The sequence below is a fragment of the Drosophila novamexicana genome, unplaced genomic scaffold (genome assembly GCF_003285875.2).
Source record: "Drosophila novamexicana strain 15010-1031.04,08,12 unplaced genomic scaffold, DnovRS2.1 tig00000137-arrow-arrow-pilon, whole genome shotgun sequence".
NCBI lineage: Eukaryota > Metazoa > Arthropoda > Insecta > Diptera > Drosophilidae > Drosophila > Drosophila novamexicana.
The window spans coordinates 1,151,287-1,169,441 of record NW_020824777.1 but is presented as its reverse complement, the minus strand read 5'-3'; the positions used below and the strand labels follow the sequence as shown (position 1 = coordinate 1,169,441).

The following is an 18,155-nucleotide window of genomic DNA, read 5'->3' as shown; positions in this document are numbered from 1 at the left end:
TATATTGAGTTTTCACTCGTTTTTATACAAAATTTGTTACTTTGAAGCATTTTATATATATAAATATATATAATTTTATAACAAGAGCTTTTAATAAGTATCTATTCTGTTTTATGTAGAAATGTATGATTAAGTACTTTTAACTTTTGCACAATAAATTACAAGAATGTGTTTTTATTATGTAGCTTAAATGGGTTCGCATTTCTTTTTTGGACGTCTAAGAATTTAAGAATTAATTATTATTAATTTAAAGTATATTTGTTAATTATTCCTTAAATCTATTTAGTATCCAATTAGCTATCTAAATTTAAATACAAGAGAGAAGGCGCACGCAATTGAATTTCAATGTGAAGTGCACTTTACAGCACTGGTTTGTGTCTGTGCTTAAGGCAAAAGTTAAGAAAAGCGTACGTTGCAGCTACGAGCCGTAGATGGCGCCACCATAACAGGGTGACGCAAGTAAAATGTTTTGGAACTAAAACTTGATGAGAATTGTAATTGAAATGTGAACTTTAACATTAAGCTATTGTTTTTTTCTTATACAAAATATTGACAAATGACTTAAGTTTGTTATATATAATAATAATATATAAAATATACGTATAAATAAAGTATAATATAATCCATAATATATTTAGCTGGACCGTCAATACAGGCCAAATGCCCTTTAGCTAATTAAGTTTAGGTTTAATCAACTCGGACAAAGGCTGCAAAAGTTGAACCCTGTGAAATCTATTCAAAGAACTGAATCTATTTAGTTTATTTTTGTGTTTTGGGCACTCTATTTGCTTTTATTTTCCTGCTTTTGAGCGAAACTAACATTTTCAAACATGTTAACATTTTGTGCGGAAAGTTGTTAGCAGCTTTTAATTATGGTCAACTTTTTGTTGTTGCCTGCACAGACTTTCGCCCATTGACACACACTACTCAAAGTTACAGTCCAATTGGCCAGGCCATTCACATACATACATACCCTACACACACACTCACACACACACACACACACACACATATATATATACATAGATATTCGCATATTGGCAAAGTGCTGACAAAATTTATGTAAAAGCGATTTTTAATTTCAGATAAAGTTCGCTTGGCTCTTGATTACCTTCACCTGGTCCTTGGTACCCGGCCCCTGGTACCTGGTCCAGGGTTTCTTTGCTTGATAAATGGTGTTCGGCATTTGCCCAGCGACTGGAATTTATGCAGCTCGACTAAATGTGATTGCAATTAGTTAGCTACTGTCGCATGCAGAGTGCCAAATAAAGAGTTGATTTAAATTTAAATGTTGTTAAGCTGCGATGACCAACAAAATTATAAAAAGTATGGCACAAATATCACGCGAAACGCAGCCTAAAACGGCGGCCACCTCGACGGCGAACGACACCTGGCGATTAATTAAAATAACTGTTTATCAACACGAATTAATCATGTTTAAACATGCTCAAAGCTCGTGCGACCGCATACAAAATGGCGTGCAAGTGCCGTTAGGGTCATGTTAGTCGCGAGCCCGATGAACGCGACACGGCTTGCCATGGGATAGGGGCAACAAGGGGCCAGAAACACACGCATTTATTCCAAAAATAAGCAATGTTAATTTTAAGTGTTGGAAAAACGGTTTGCTTTAAGCTGAGTAATTAGGGTTGGAAAACGCTTTCGAGGCAAATGCATAAATTTGAGCTGCTGACAAGACTTAGAGTCCTTAGACTTTTTAGGTATGTTAAAATCGTTAAATAATTCAAATAAAAAAGTAAAAACTCATTCTTAACCTAATAACAGAACCTTTATTATGTTAGGAATGAGCTTTATTTTTGTGATACTGTTTATTATTATGTTATTGTAAATTATTATATATAAAAGTCTTAAGTAGAATGTTGCTTAAAGGATTTAAATACGAGATTCTCTAGCTTTCCGTTTTAGCTGGATTTCTTGGTAAGTTAAGCCAAAGATTTATCAAAAAATAAAGCTAGAAACTCTGAAGATTGAAGTCCACAATTCATAGGAAACGAAAGCGTTTTAGTTTTAGTTTTTTAAATTAATCATTTGTTCAATTATCATATTTCCGCCCTTAAAAACTGTTTACGAATTGGCGTTTCTGGTTAGCGGAACACACCTGCATGACGCGCCGAGTTAACCTCAAAAATTAGCCAGCGGCTTAACGTTAATCTAAAAACTTAAACGCGTTATGTGTGTGCAATTAAGAATGGGTTTATTATCGTTATATAACGAGTGAGAGCCGAATGTGATTACATTTGGCAGAACTTTAAATGAAGCCCGTGATTGGTTCCATTGCCGCGGGGCTGGCCTCGGCTAATTTAGAAAACATTTTGTCACGCGGCTGCGATTAACAAGGATCTCAATGGACGGTATGCAAAAAAAAGAGGTATGTATCTATAAAAGGACACGAAAAAACATGTGTTGTAATTGTCAGCTCAATGGACATGTGTAGAGCTATGCCACCAGTTAGGGAAATATATGTATGTGTATAAAAAACCAGATGGAGACTACATGGAGATAGAATTTCAGAGCCAATGGCGCGTGTCCAAAAGGCGCTATAAAGTCATGTGTCAGGAAAAGGAGCCTCGCTGCTTGATTTCAGGGCAATTCATTTGGAACGTGTCACAGTATTTAAAGCCTATTGTGATTGCTGGGCTATTGTTCAGATTTAAAACTGGCATTGAAATGTGCCTGAGACATGTGTTTCTCGAGCAAGTTAAATTAAAAGTTCAAACTTTAGTTTTTTGCAAGCTGAAATTAAGCTTTTATTCAGATAGTTAATAAACTTTTCAGTCTCTGATAATAGATATATGCATTAATAGACATATATAAAGTATTTCAGTCTAGAGTCCTTACGTTTAGGGAAGCGCTTACCGTTAAAAAACACTGGAACCAACCAAGAATATCCAAAAGATTTGAAATTCTAGATGTGTAAACATATTAATTCACACTTATTATAAAGTCGGAATGAAAAAACTCTTAAAGACAATCGTGCAAATAAAACTTCCAATAAATAAGGATTAGGTTGTTATGCTTACAAGGACTTCTTATACCTGTCTATTTTCTTAAACTATCCGTCACTTATATTATTTTGTAAATTTTGAATTTTGCATTAACGTAGATTACTGTAACAGAATAATTTGTAATTGACTGGGAATAAGGTAAAAAGAGTGAAAGTTAAGTTAAAAAAAAAAAAAATAACAAATAAATCACACCCAAAGCTTTGAACCTTTTGCTTAAAAAACGATCTTAGCTAATTGCAATAGATCAAAAACCCAGATCAGGAATTAAAATAAAATATCAATAATTTCAAGTTAATCAATTCTTAGACAATTGTTGAAGTGTATGCGAAGGGTAAGGCTTAACCTATTATATTAGGGATATGTCTATCTGTAAAATTCTTGAAGTTCAAATATATCTGTAAAATTCTTCAAAACTCACTCAAAAATCATAAGCATTTACATTTCGATATCAATGTCAGACATAAACACATTTAATCTGCAAATATCGTTAACATAAGCATTGATGTGGCCAAGTCTGTGCTTGATTTCTTTGGCCCTGATTTATGAGTTCGGTGAAAGCCGAAGCTCATTAATATGTGGAGCTGCTGGCAGGCCAAAGCCCCAAATTGTTGTTGTTGTTGTGGCCACCTGTTTGGAGGGAGTAGAAGTAGGCGGCATAAAGCAGCTTACGAAAACAGGCATCAAATGGGCATTGTGTAGATAGTGATAGTGTCATCAATAGCCAGGATGGCTTATCTGTGTCTGTGTGTGAGTGTGCGTGTCTGTGCGTGTGTGTCCTGGCGGGCAATTAGCGGCGCTTGAGCAGTTCCTTGACTGAGCATGACAATTGGGCAGCAGGCGATTTATGGCTGAGACGCGTTTGACAAGTTGCCGTCCAAGGATCTGACCGAGCAGCGCTTTAAGCAGCTTTGGTTAGCCTGGTTAGCCCGGTTAGCCGTTAAATCCGTTTGCCCAACAACAATGTTGCAAAATAAATTGAGCGCTGCGATTGCGCCGGCAATCGTCCTTTAACTCGTTTGCACAAAATTCAATTACTTCCGTTGGCTATTACTGCCGCACGGTTGCCAATCTACACTTACTTATACACACTATATATATTCCATATATATATTTATATATATTTACATAGACTGCTTTGGGTTCTGATGCCTGCTCGTGGTGGGGGCATTGAAATTGCATTTAGGCAGCCCGTGCGCCAACTGTGCACGCATTTTATGCAGCTCTTGAAATTGCCAAGGGGCACGGTTGATGGGGCAAGGGATCGGTGGGGGCAGTCGCAGGCAAGGTGTGTGCAGCAAAACACTTGGTTTATCATAAAATTGAAGCAGGTGCTAGACATTTTAGATACAATCTGAAGATATTTAAACTAACTGGATAGCGCAGAAATTCAGATACATATTTCAGACGGAGTTTTCAATTGTTTTCACTTATGTTGAATTAATATAATAATATAATAATTAAGTTATAAATTAATTAATATTGTTATTTTCGAAAAGTTACATTATATATAATCAATAGAAATGAGGCTGGAAAATTCAAGAAAATTAAATTAACACTTTTGTTTTTGTTAACTCCAGTAGATTAACTGTAGTGAAGAAATAAAACTAGGTCTTAAAGACCACAAACAAGTAAAACTCTTAAAGTAGGAGTTGCAGGATTAGTACAACTAACGATCGTAACTTCAAGTCTAGCTAGTGCAACTTCCATTTGTGTTCGCACCACATTGAAATCGTATTTTCGCTTCCTCTTTTGTTGTCACACACACACACACACACACACACACACACACGCTGACACAGCAAATTTGTGTGGCAGGCACATCTGCAACCTGCAGCTAATAGCACTTTGTTTACGTTATTTGCCTGCAACTAAATCCCTGTACTGGAAATGGACAAAAGAACAACTCGTACGAACCAACAGGAGCTATCAGCTTAAGACGCATGCAACATGTCAGGAACGGGTGACAATACAAGCCGCCCGCAGCCCCGTTTGCCACAGCTGTGGTGTGCATAATTGAAAGACCGTAGCGCGATGAAGCATCGAAAATCAAATCTCATTTGGCAACAATGTTGTTTTTTAGTGTTTGCCCATTCAAGGAATCAAGAATTAGAAGCAGCAAGAAAAAAAACGAAGCGCTTTCTAAATGGCATCCACACGGCGCACGGCGCTTGCGCATGTGCATGTGGAACGCATTCGCGTGCGTGTGGAACGCATGCGGCTGGTGCCGTTCTTAAGCGCCTGCTGCACACCAATGCGCTTCAGTACGTCGTCGGCTGGCCAAACAGACGGTGCTGCTCCCAAACGAGTTGCGCGTTGTCGCGTTCGCTGTGTTCTCTATTTAACGGCATTTTGAATTGCAATTGAACATAAAAAAGGCGCGCAGCAAAAACAATTTTTAGCGCAAAACTAACTGTAAACACGTTTGCCAAAAATTGATTGCGCCGCGTGGGCTATAAAAGGAAAAAACAAAAAAAAATTAAAAAGTACAAAAAGGGTTGTCTGCTTTTAGGCAGCGCGATTTTTGATTGTGTGTGCGAGTGCTTGTGGCTTCTGACTCGTGGTTGATAAAAGCGCGCGCGTGATTAGTTCTATGCATTTGTTTTGTGTGCAATCAGCTAATTGACAGGCAACTCTTTATGCTTCAATTTTAGGTCCAATTTAAAGCGGGTAAGTGCACTGGGCCAAAAGAAAAAGCCCTAAAAAGTACATTTTAAACAAAGCTCTCAGTTGTTGACACAGAACAAGTTGCCATGTGATTTGTTGTCCTTGGCTGTTGACATTTAGGTGGCACGCTTATTGGCTTCTGGCAACCCTGGCAGCCCTAAGCGCACATCGAAATCATTTAACAATTTGTAGCCACAGGACTCGACTCGGGCAAAGCATCCTTTTGTCTGTGCGTCTGTGACAGCCCCTTCAATAGCTTTTGTCATTTTCTGTCGTCTGTTTAATTTCACAATTCATTTCATGTCAAACGGCTTGTCAATGGCCCTGGCTTTGGTTGCCAGCCCCAACCTCAGTCACCATACCAAAAAAAAAAGCTGTCGCCGTCAAGACGCTCGAATTTGATGTATTAACTGTTTGCCTTTGGCTCGCATTGTGCTAGTCAATGACATAGAAAGAAACCCCAGAATTCTACTTGTAAATGTGTGTGCGTGTGTGACAACTCTGGACGCATAAATTGCTGCCGCTAAATTGACAGTTGAAGTGCCGATTTATCTGATAGGCTATGTTATTTTTTTTATGGAATAACTTTATTGGCGTTGCTTGGCAGCTGTTGCGGAAATTATGATATGTGACTTTATTTGGTTCGGATTAAAATGTGTGCAATAATGGTCTTTAACTTTTCTTCAATTAGATTTAACATTTACTAATATAAAATCAAATTCAAAAATTCGTACAGCATTTTTACTCGAATATGAAAATAAAATACACAAACGAAACTTAATATTTTTAAGTGCATCGCAACTTTTAAAACATTTTCTGGTCAATTCACAAAGCAAAGCAGCTGCGTATTTGTGGCTCCGGGAGCCCATAAAGAAAAATGGAAAAAAATAAAACAGGTTGAAAGACACAAAATAATTTATAAATAAATTTTAGAAAAAATGATAAAAGAATTAGATTAATGCAATCCCTCTAATGTTCTTCAAATATAAATAAACGAAAAGTTATTTTATGCGCTTTCATTCTTTCCCTTCTTTTACAGCTTTCAGTTTCCATTTAGCTTTAGAACTCGTTACTTGAGACTTATTCTTTATAGATTGAAAATACTTGGGATATGTTAAAGGAATATTGTAAAAGCTATAAAAGGATCATTTACAATATTAAATTATATAATGAAAAACCATATCAATATCATATGCATTATTTAACTTAATAAAAAAAAACTACTCCCAAGATAGTTTCTCAAATTAAATTAGTTTTCTTTGATTGATTTTATGGCTTAGCAGGTCAATGGCAGCCTTTTTATGAAAACGAGCGATGGATTGAGAGCATGGAAAAGGAAATAGCATTTTTTAATGCCCCAAATGTGAATGCTGAAAATAATAAAAAGCATTGGACTTTCTTTCTAGTCAGGGCTTCAGCCTGAAACCTTGCTTTTTATTAGAGTTTGATGACTGGGTCACTTTAATAACTACTCACCAAGGACAGCAACTGAGCAATCCATTGGGGGCTATTTAAAAGCTATTGTGGTTAAGTTAAAAATATCCCAAAAAGAGACCCGAACAAGAGACTAAAGAATTAATATAATAACAAAACAGTCTTAAAATAATAACAAAAGCATTGGCTTTGAAAACTTGTTACCATGACGCAGAATATGCGTAAATGGAATGTAGTTTAACTATTTGTGCCTTTTTTTTATAGGAAATTCATTTTAAGATGTCGTAGGTCAAATCTAATGCAAGTCCAGGTAAAATTGTCGCTGGTTCGATTCACAGTTTGAACTAATGAGACTGGTTTGCTATATCAATAGATCCACAGTTTGGTTCGTTATATTTATCCAATTTAAATATAACAACATAACAATTATATCTTTGTGACAAAACTTTTCTTTTTCCAATTTAAGAATAATAGTTGGAGTTCTTGACTTGAACTGGTTTGAATATTTAGCTAATGAATCAATCCCAAGCTAATGACTTTTTGTTAGGCACAAATAATTAAAAATAAGAAAGCAATTGCATTATGAATATATTTTTTTTATTCGTCCCTCAAATCGAAACTGCACATAAAATACAACAAACTGCGCTATTGACATCCCATTTAACATGATTTTAAGCGCAGCGAACTGGTTCGAATTGCAAATGCTCACAAATGTTGGCTTTCCGGCATCGGTAAAACACTAACCAGTCTGTTTGGGTGTTGATCAATGGCCCTTAATTAATAATAATCTGATGCACACAATAAAATCTGACAGGCAAATGGCATATTAATTTACTCACATTACACACACAGCTGGAACTGGCACTTTGAACTAGTTTAGCGGCTTTGGTTCTATATGCAAATCTTTTGTGGGGTGGCACTTAACACCATGTTAAATTATATATATTTAATATGGGTTGCCTTTTCATTAGCCTGTCGGTGCTAATGGCTAATTGAGCTTATGGCCCAAAGCCGATTCCCTGGCTATAAACATACATCTAAACATAAGCCGATGTGAAGTACTAACAATACTTCAAACAATTTGCTTACCTACCCGAAAAAAAAGAAGTAGGAAATTGAGCGGGGCATATCTGGAATTTCTCGCAAGTTTGCGCCGCAACGCCTTCATTTGCTTCTTTATTTTTTTTGGGTGGATTTTTCTGGCTTTACTTTTGCTGACTGCTATTTTATGGTAGCCATTAAAGGAAATTGAATATAATTTTGTTTGCTAAGCTCTTCCATAAACTTGCCAAGTGCCTGGCGTTGCTGTATGATTTTTTCTCTCTCTCTCTCTCTCTCTTCGACTGCTGCTTTTTCCGCTGCTGTTCTGCAAGGTTTTTCATATTTTATTAAGTTCACGCCATAAAAAGGTCGACCAGGGCCAGTAGGGCCTAAGCGGCCTAAGTTTTAATGGTAGAGGGCGTGCGTTTGCTGCATTTCCTATGAGAGTTGGACTCGTGTCGGACAGGAGACGAGGCAAAAACATGCACGGTCGGTTTTCATATCGCGATTCTATCGCATTCGTCTCTTCCAAGGGAAAAAGACAGGCCACTTGCTGCGCCTAGGGATATGCTTTCATAGAAGTATAGAAGTACCGTTTGTAATTGTAATTGTATCGCCTGGCAGATACATTTAAGATAGTAAGAAAATGTTGATGTTAATGTATGATCTTATCGCCAAGTTATCGCCAGGAAGATAAAAAAGCGATACGAAAATGTTGTTAACCGACAGATGGGTAAAGTCGTCTGACTAAGGAGAAGCCCACACGCACTCAACTCTAGCTCTAACTCCTGACTCTGCCCAATGCCGCCCCTCGTTACACGTCACATAAATATGATTGAGAAATTTCAGATTTGAAGCTTTTGCGAGTCTCGGTTGACCCTTTGGGGATGTGCTTAAGCCCCGCCCCCTTCCAGTCCCAGCGCATACAAATGACTGATGAATGCTCGAGTCGGTTAGCCTAATACTTTACCCCGGCCTTATCTCTCTTATCTCTTGCTTGGGGAGGGGCGGGGAAAATCTAGATAGATTTGCTTGTCAGCCGCAACGTAACCTAGCCTATTTCATCTGCATATGTATGGATACTTATGTGTGTAACTGTTGACCACAGCAGCCGTTGAAGGCACAGCGTCTTGGCACACTTTGCCAACCAATTTCATTATTTATTTAAGTTCGTAAAAGCAAACTTGCATATTGGCACTTGCTGTCGGCTTTTCTGACTAGCTTGAGCAACTGAGAATGGGAATTTGAGAACGTGAAGCTGAGAAATGGCAAAATAATAAATTGTTGTTGGTTTGCGGTTGTTTGTGTTTTGTCTTAGTATTTGGTTTTGGGGCTTCGTCTCCGTCTGTCGTCACAATCGCCGTTGTTTGCCTATCTTTGGGTTAACTCCATTTGCGTGGCGTCATTTGTAGACTTTATCCCTGTTATCCTGATAGGTTTCGCAATCAAATGGAGAAACATTGTTTTCATTTAATTTAAATTTTGATGAATTGCTTGAGTTCTACGTCTGCTGAATGCTGCTCTCAAATTATTTTGTTTTAATAGAATCATTTTGATGGATTACTTGTTTTTGGAAAACTTTTATATAAAACAGTAAGAAATTATTTCATTTTTACGAATAATTGCAAATTATATGAAAATATATTAAAATTAATTTAAATTACTGAAGAACTTTAACCGTCGACCTGCCATTTATATGGGTATGTCTTCTATTGTTTTTTATACAGTCAGTCAGTCAGTCAATCAGTCAGTCAGTGAGCTAGTCAGTCAATCAGTCAGTGAGTCAGTCAGTCAGCCAGTCAATCAGGCTGTCAGAGTGTAAGTCAAACTTTCAATCAGTCAGTCGGATAGTCAATCAGTCAGTGAGTCAGTCAGTCAGTCAATCAGTCTGTCAGAGCGTAAGTCAGTCTGTCGATCCGTCAGTCAGAGTGTAAATCAGTCAGTCGGTTAGTCAATCAGTCAGTGTGATCAAGCTCTTAATTAAAACAATATATTAATTGGACTTTCTTATATTTTTCATTTTAGTTTTTATTATTTAGCATAAATATTTTTTAGTATAACATGTTTTGTTTTCATTTTTTATTAAGTTAATTTTCTTTATTTGCTTATTTTAGTTCGCTTTCCTATTTTTTATTCATTTTTTTATTAATTCATTAATTGCACAAATATTTCAATAGTTTTATTTTATATATTTATTATTTTCATTAAAAGCCATTAGGCCCATTGGCTTAAACTTATATTCTTAAGCTTCTTACTGAAGAGTTTATCTAAAGATTTTAAACATTTAAAATAATTGTATATATAAATATAATAAAGATTATTATTTGACTTTAGGTTGTAAAGATTTGAATTGATTTAAGATTTGTAATATATGTATAGACTTTTATTTCATATAATAGTTAACTTTGGATTCTTGGCTATTGCTCGGATAATTCCATAATATCTTTACAAATCTGTTGCGCAGCTAAGAGTATGAGCCCTTGATATACCTTTATAATACCTTTGATAAGACAACAGTCCTTATTGGCTGTGACGTGCCTGAGCAGCTTAAGCAAATGATTTTTGTAGATTTTCCTTGGCAAATGGCTCCGTCTACCTACGCAGATGCTTTTCATTTCGCATTTCGAAATTTCATTTGTATATGCGTTCTGCAGGCAGCCAAAGCCATCAATCAATTGCCCAGATAATGTAGAACGACATTGTTGGTGGCAAAAGGTGTGCTCCCCGTATTTGTTGTTAATGATGTTGTGGCTGTGCTCCCCAAGAGTGACTGCTCCGAGAGGTCAAAGGTGTATCTTGAGTATATAAATAAAACCGCGCAAACAGTTGCGGCTATGCTATAAAAATGTTATTATTAAGACAGATTCCCTCTTGAATTGACAGTTGACAGGACTTGTCTCGTGAGTGGTGTAAAAAGAAAGGTGATATCCCAGTGACAAGTATGCTTATTAAAACATGGATTTACGTTGCGAAACCCTTAAGGTTCCAGATTTCTTTAAGGCTTAATTTGAATATTTACTATTGCTTGCGTTTTACAATTTTACTTTATGAATACAAATTAAATTTTTTAAGAATGTCAAATAGAAAATATGCGAAAATTCATTTTACGCTATAAAGAGAAGTGAAAAGCAGCTGGGGTACACCGAAAATTTAATACTCTTGCAGACATTTTCCTTTTGCAGACTTGGGAGAATATTAAAACTTAAAAAACCGAATATTTTGACATACAAAAACGCATTGCGCATATAATGCTTTATAATATAGTAGTGCGATATTGATAGCAAAAATGTTTTTCTTACAAACATTTAATTTTTGGTCGAAAGAAAGACGCACCTATGTAAAGTTTCAAGACAATAGCTTTAAAACTGGAAATATTTGATTGTTTTTTATACCCTGAACCCAAAAAAAATAGAGGAAGCATCTCCGACCCCATAAGATATATATATTGTTGATCAGCATCAATAGCATCAAAAAGATATATATTTAAACTGATATAAATCAGTATTTTTTAACCAGAAATGCCTAAGAAATTATGAAAAAATCTCAAAAAAAAAGGAAAAGCAAAGGTACGTTTCATACTACGGCACATTGCGTATACGACATGTTGTGCATATTGAGGTTAAATGTTCTAAACATTTCCGGTTTGATGCACGCTGGAATGTTTATGTTGATTGTTGTAACTTTTTGACGCGAAACAACAGTTTCTGAAGACGTTTAATGATGCTTTTAGATGCGGCTGCCTCTGCTGCTGTTGCTGCTGCTGTTGCTGCTGCTGTTGTTCCTGTTTATGCGTTATGTAGTAGAAATTATGCCAAAATGCCCAAAGACAAAACCAGCTGCCAGAACATAAACACACACACTCACACAGTCACAAAAATCTAGTGCTTGTTGCTTGTTTATAACTAGGCATAGTTGAGAGCTGTGAGCCTTAGTGGGTTTGGCTGTGTGTGTGTGTGCGTGGCGCAGTTTGGCTTTTATAGTTAGTGGCAACAATTTTGGCCAAGTTTATGTGCGCTCGCAGCCAGAAAGATGCACAAACGATAAATTTAACACAACTTGACTGAAAGTTTAGCCATTTAGATTGAAAGATCTCAAAGCTTGTGACTAGAAATATTTGTGACTCTTTTTGTTTTTGCTACAAACCAGGAAAAGGGTACGCCGCGCCGCCGGCTAAGCCACAGTAGCTGCTCGAAATGACAGCCACAGGCGGCAGCAGTTTACGATCGTTCATATAATTTGGTATTGTCCTTTCATAATTAACCAGCCACATTTCAAGCTTACCAGCTAAGTACCAGCTCTCAGCCAACTACACGTGGTGAACAAGTTCATAAACCTCAACTAAACTCAGCTATGCGACCTGCGCTTTACATATTTATATATATATCCTTTTTGTTGTTGTTACTTCTCCTAGAGCTGGCACCAAATTGGCGCGACATCCGGAGACATTTCTTCAGCCATTGCTGGCTTTTTGTCTGTGCTGCCTGACTGCCTGCCGCACAGCTCCTGGTTGCCTGTCTGTTTTGTGGCCGACGCACAGCATGTCAGCTGCCACATCACGCGGCACAGTGTGGGCGTTGAGCTTATTAAAAGCAAATAGCTTGAGTGCTTGTTGATAGGCAGAGTCCTTAAAAATTTATTCATTTCGTATTTATTCAGGTAATTCTTGAATTTATATCGTTTGCTGCTCCTTGTTGTGGCTGTTACGAATTACTGATGACCGATTTTCATATATTAAGCGACATTCCGGAAAAAATTTCTAAGCCCCACTTGGGATATGTTGCAGATATGCGTAATGCTTAAGTCTGCAAGCTTTGCGATTACTTAGCACACTTTTCGAATGTTGTTCAAAAGTAGTCAAGGTTATGAGTATTCTATTTGGACTAATGGAAAATATATTGATATATTTTATATATAAAAGGCTCGAATATTGTGCCCAATTGGGGACATCATTTTAATCCGAGGTAAATAATTGTTCATTGTGTTTAGTTAATAGTTCCAAAATAATTCATAGCTACTTCACAAATAGCTTTTGAAAAAGGTGCTAAAATAAGTAATATAAAATTGAAATTAAAAATTATTTAATTGTATGTTATTTATAGTAATATTCCAATAGAGACAATGAAAGAAAATTTTGTTTGACAACTGGCGATATGAACTTGAATAGTTATTAATTAACGAACGATCTTGTCTCATTAGAAGTTTCCATTCAAAAACTTTATCCAATGCTTGTCGATTTGGGCCCACTTTGCTTGCAACTATTTTTAATTGGCATAAAAAAAATTGCATTGCACACATAAATTTATTGTCATTGTAAACTTTTCTAACTACTTGAACCAGTGTGCACCTGGATGACAGTCAACCATTGTGTTGTCAGCTTTTGCAGCGCTTGCCCTTTCATTTTGCTTCCAACCCCCTTTCGACCACGCCTTCCACTGAACTACCACACCTAGCCAACTCCATCTCAATGTCCTCAACTGTTGGCCTAATGTCTATTTGGTTTCTTGGCACGGCAGGGTTTGTGCAAAAAAAGAAAACTTATCATAAAACTTTTGCAAAGTTGTCAAGATTTTTGTCGTTTGTTTCTGCTCGTCATTTGCAGCGCCCGGGTAAAATAATTATTTATAGCTTAAAAGCAAAATATAAACGTGAAAAAAATATCAACAGCAGTTGGTAAACAGACCCAAATAAACAAAAGTTTCCCAATGCGGCAAATTGTAACATGCGAATTCCTCAATTTGCATATTTATATTAAATTTGTATGCTTTAATTGGCACTGTGAGTAGATCATAAAAATATTATACTACAGTTTGCCATATATATGTGGATAAAACACGGCAAATCAATGGCTGAAGTGCGACGTGGCCCACTTGAGTGCAACAATAATAAACGCCCCCGCCCCGCTCGAGTGAGGCAATCGACAGAGTTTACTTGGGTTTCGCTAGTGTGCTTTGTCTGTCTCTGTCTGTCTGTGTGTCCGTGTCTGTCATTGACAGACAGACAGTCATAAATATGGAAACCCATGAAAAAATAACAGCCAAGCCAGCCCGAAAACTATGTGTAGTACATATGCCAGGACAACAGCTCAGACCATCCGCCCATTGACATAACAATCGTCAGGATCTGTTTTTGTGGCTGCCCTTTTTCTTTTTTTCATTTTTTTTTTTCGCTTTGCCCAGGCAACGTTTGATGAAATGTCTTCCGAATGTCTGCAATGTCTGTTATGTCTGGCATTTTGGTCTTGTTTCCCGTCTTAACTTGGCTGCTTCATTCAAGCGTGTTAAATGTGCGCTGCCCAACCTTTGTATCTCATTTAATTAATTTAATTTCATTGCTCATTTGCATGAAAACTTAAAACGTTACCGAATAAATAAAATTGTTTTCTGGCTTGAACTTTCATATTAAACATTCAATTATAGCTTACTTTACATATTCGAAATTGAAAGCTGCATGAAATTCGAATGTTTTCAATATTTTTGGTTGAAATTATATTTTCAAACTTAGTTTACAATTTACTCAAAATATTTTAAATTTAAAATTCGTTCATCGATCTATATATTTTTATTATTATATTTTTATGATATATTTATTGCTGCATTTGTAAAACAATTTTCCTTGAAGAAATATATGGGATACAAAAGTAAATGAATATATAAATATTTTAATATAAAAGAATCTTAACATATTAATCACAAATCTATAAATTTATGTAGATAGATCCTAGTTCGCTAAAAAAAGGTTGAAGGTTTTTGTGTATTTTAAAGTTGAAATTAAAGCAGTATAAATATTTGAATTTGTTCTTAATTCCTTTCTTGCAATTAAGACCCTAGCAATTAAGACTAATTATTTAATAATTAATTTTTTTTTTCAACAATTTCTTAGCAATTGCCTAGGCGTGAATGAAATGCAAATTTCAACAATTGCTATTAGCATTAAATTGTAAAATGTCTTATGAACACGTTTATGGCACTTTTGTGGCAATTGTTTGAAGTAATCTAAAAGCCGTCTGGCTGTTTTATACGACTATAGCCAGCCCGGCTGGGTACACAGTTGTGGCCTATAAACTTGGCCAGTAAATTTTTACAACAATGCGTTTTTTTTGGGTGTGTTTTCGGTTAGCCTTCAGGAATGCATCCCACGCCTGTCATTTTGGCAGCGAGAAAAAAGACATACAGCTAAATGCTATTCAAATTAAATCACCTGCAATCTGTTCGGAGAGCACAAAAAAAAAATGCGCGCTAATTTATTTAAATAATTTAAAAACTTCCCTTCAAAAGAAGACAAACAATGTGAAGTAATGGCAGCTGCGTCTAGTCTTAAGATAACAATTGAGCAGCAGGCGCAGGCCCAGGGCGGACAAAGCGTTTCACTCTTCAAAAGGCCAAAAGTTAATGTGTGCCTAAGTAGCAGGCATGGCGACCCCACACAAACACACACACACACACACACTGGCTTACATACACCCAAACACTCGACGGTCGCCCATTAAAGTTGGCCCATTTTGTTGGCCAACTGAATTTTGGCTGCCTTCCGCTGGCAGCCACCACATGACCAAATGGCGCACATCCGACGACTGCGTTTTGGCCGTGTTGCTTGCTTTTTGTTTGCGGCGACTGTGTTGATTACTTTGGGGAAATGTGCGTGAAAGGTAACGGTGCGTACCTGTCCTGTCATTTACCGTTTTGCTGTTTGCCGACGCGCCGCTTGCCGTTGCCAATGCCTGGCGACTGATTTATTTGGCTTGCCACAGGATGTGGCTGTTGTTCTTTTGTGTTTTTGTGGCCGACTCTCTTGCACTACACTGGTTTTCTAGGCCATAAACAGCTCGCTATGATTTTAAGCTATTATTTCATGGCCATAAATCTGGGATTCAATAATGCTCAGACATCACGTAAATCATAATCTTGCCTTTATTTGTCTTAAGCGGAATTCGACAGCAGGCTTAAACGAACCGTATAATATTAGATTTGATAAGTTATTAAGTTAGAAGAAGTTGTGATAGAGAACTGCCCTTTAAGGGCATCTCTTGTGTGTTCTTTCTTTCTTTTCCTTACTAGGTGAGTTATGAAAAATAAAATGCTCACAGTGGGGCTGAACAGCTGCCAATTGGCTAGGTGGGGAGAAACTATTAAGAAAAGTTAGCAAATTAACAAGTAGATTGAGGTAAGCAAATATATATGCAGATTGTTTAATGCGGGTGAAAATATAGAAATCCAGAATTCAGGTAATTTCTGGGGAGAATTGCATAATTGACATATGGATCAGCTTAAGATTTTAAGTTATTAACCAAGGCGCTTAGACTTCTAATGAACCTCATTGAAGATTGATAAACACATATTTTGACGCGGCCACTTGGCAGCCTGTTTAAAAAGTATTAGACCCTTTACAGAATTTAAAGAAAAAGACCAGAAACCTATTAGAAGAGAATGCCGTGTTCTAATATCTAGGGAAAGTTAAGAAAGAAAACACAATCCCTTCTCAATGCAAACTTTTTGACATTCAAAATGAAGACATCAAAATTCCGCAATTAAAAAAACCTCCATTTTAATTAATCTCAATTTGTAAAAATTTATGTGTGTTATGAATGTTGAAATTTCAATGTCGTATTTATTTTCATCATTTAAATCGATTTCACAAAAAAACCACCTAAAATGTTATTTTTAATAAATTATTTTTCTGGAGCAGCAGCAAATATTTATCAAAAGCATAAATTCCCGAATTGCGTATGGGTAATTAAAATGAAACGAACATATCGTAAATTCATGATTACCGTCTGAATTAAAGGTAATACCTTCTGTGGCGGCAGCCAAATCGCCAATGAATATATACGAATTAAAACATTCATATGAGTGCAAATTGCATTCGCTTTGATTCGATAATGGTTGCGTGTGTTTCCGTGATTGGGTATTTAATATATATTTTAATTAAGTATACGCGGCGTGGACGCGGTCATAATATCGCATTATGTTTGATTTATACTGAATAACAATGAAATTAAGCGCACACTGGCGAGAGAGGCCAATGGCGGGATGGGGGTTGGGTTGGCGTTCTCAAGCGTCCACTTGAATAAAATGCACAAAGAGTTGTGTTTTCAACATTTGCCCATTAAAAACTCATTAACAAGACACAATGGCTTGACAAATAACTCGAAATGCATTCACTTCAGCTTTGCCAGCAATAAACACACACACACACACACATGCATAGTGAATATAGTGTGTGATATATTTATCGTTAAATTCACATATGGCGCATACGCCGTGTGATCATGTCAGCGTATGTGAGCACCGTTTTATCCACTTTTAAACGCATTTTATCAGTGCAATTACGTGGACGGACGAACATACAAGCTGCTGACAAATACACTCAACTTGGCCGTCAACGGTTGACAGCCACATTAATTTGACAGCCAAATAGTTGAAAGCCAAGGGAAACGTATGCAAGGCAAACGACGAAAAAAGTAATTTTAAAAATGTTGGAATGGTGTAAGCTTAAAAGGACGTACGAGGATATACCCTGTAGGTAAATATTGGAATACTGAACGTGTACTTCAATTTTCTACGTGCGTATATTGTAAAATTAGGATGTTGTGTTGAATTTTTATTTATTTTTTTTTATAATTAGTTATTGTAATTAAATACAATATTTCTTTTTTTTTGAGCTTCCTTAAAGAGTAATACATTATCTCAGTTTTTTACTTTCAGTTCAGTTATGTTTCAGCTAATCTTACATTGAAATTGAGGTAATTTACAGTGTGGAATTTAGCAGTAAGATCATACAAATGCGTGTCTGTCTGGAATTAAGATAAGTATAAAATTTCGTGGTCTGTACAGCTGGATATCCCAGGCACTGAGAAAATTATATTTGATAAGTTAAACTCTTGTGTTGCTTGAGAATGTTAGCTAGCTGATCGCAGTTCAAAACACACTTCTTCCACTAATGACTACGGGGTATACCAACAAAAAAAGAAACACTTGTCCTTCTGCTCCAGATTCA

The 18,155-nt window shown here is 36.4% G+C and overlaps 1 protein-coding gene across 2 annotated transcripts in view; it reads left to right on the top strand.

The window, feature by feature from the left end:
* The first annotated feature begins 5,540 nt into the window (after positions 1-5,540).
* LOC115758199 (RNA polymerase II degradation factor 1) overlaps positions 5,541-18,155 on the top strand; it is a 56,692-nt gene continuing 44,077 nt past the window's right edge. For both annotated transcript variants that reach the window (XM_030698744.1, XM_030698746.1), the window contains exon 1: positions 5,541-5,690. The gene's annotated coding sequence lies outside the window, so the exon portion shown is untranslated. The remainder of the gene's footprint in view (positions 5,691-18,155) is intronic.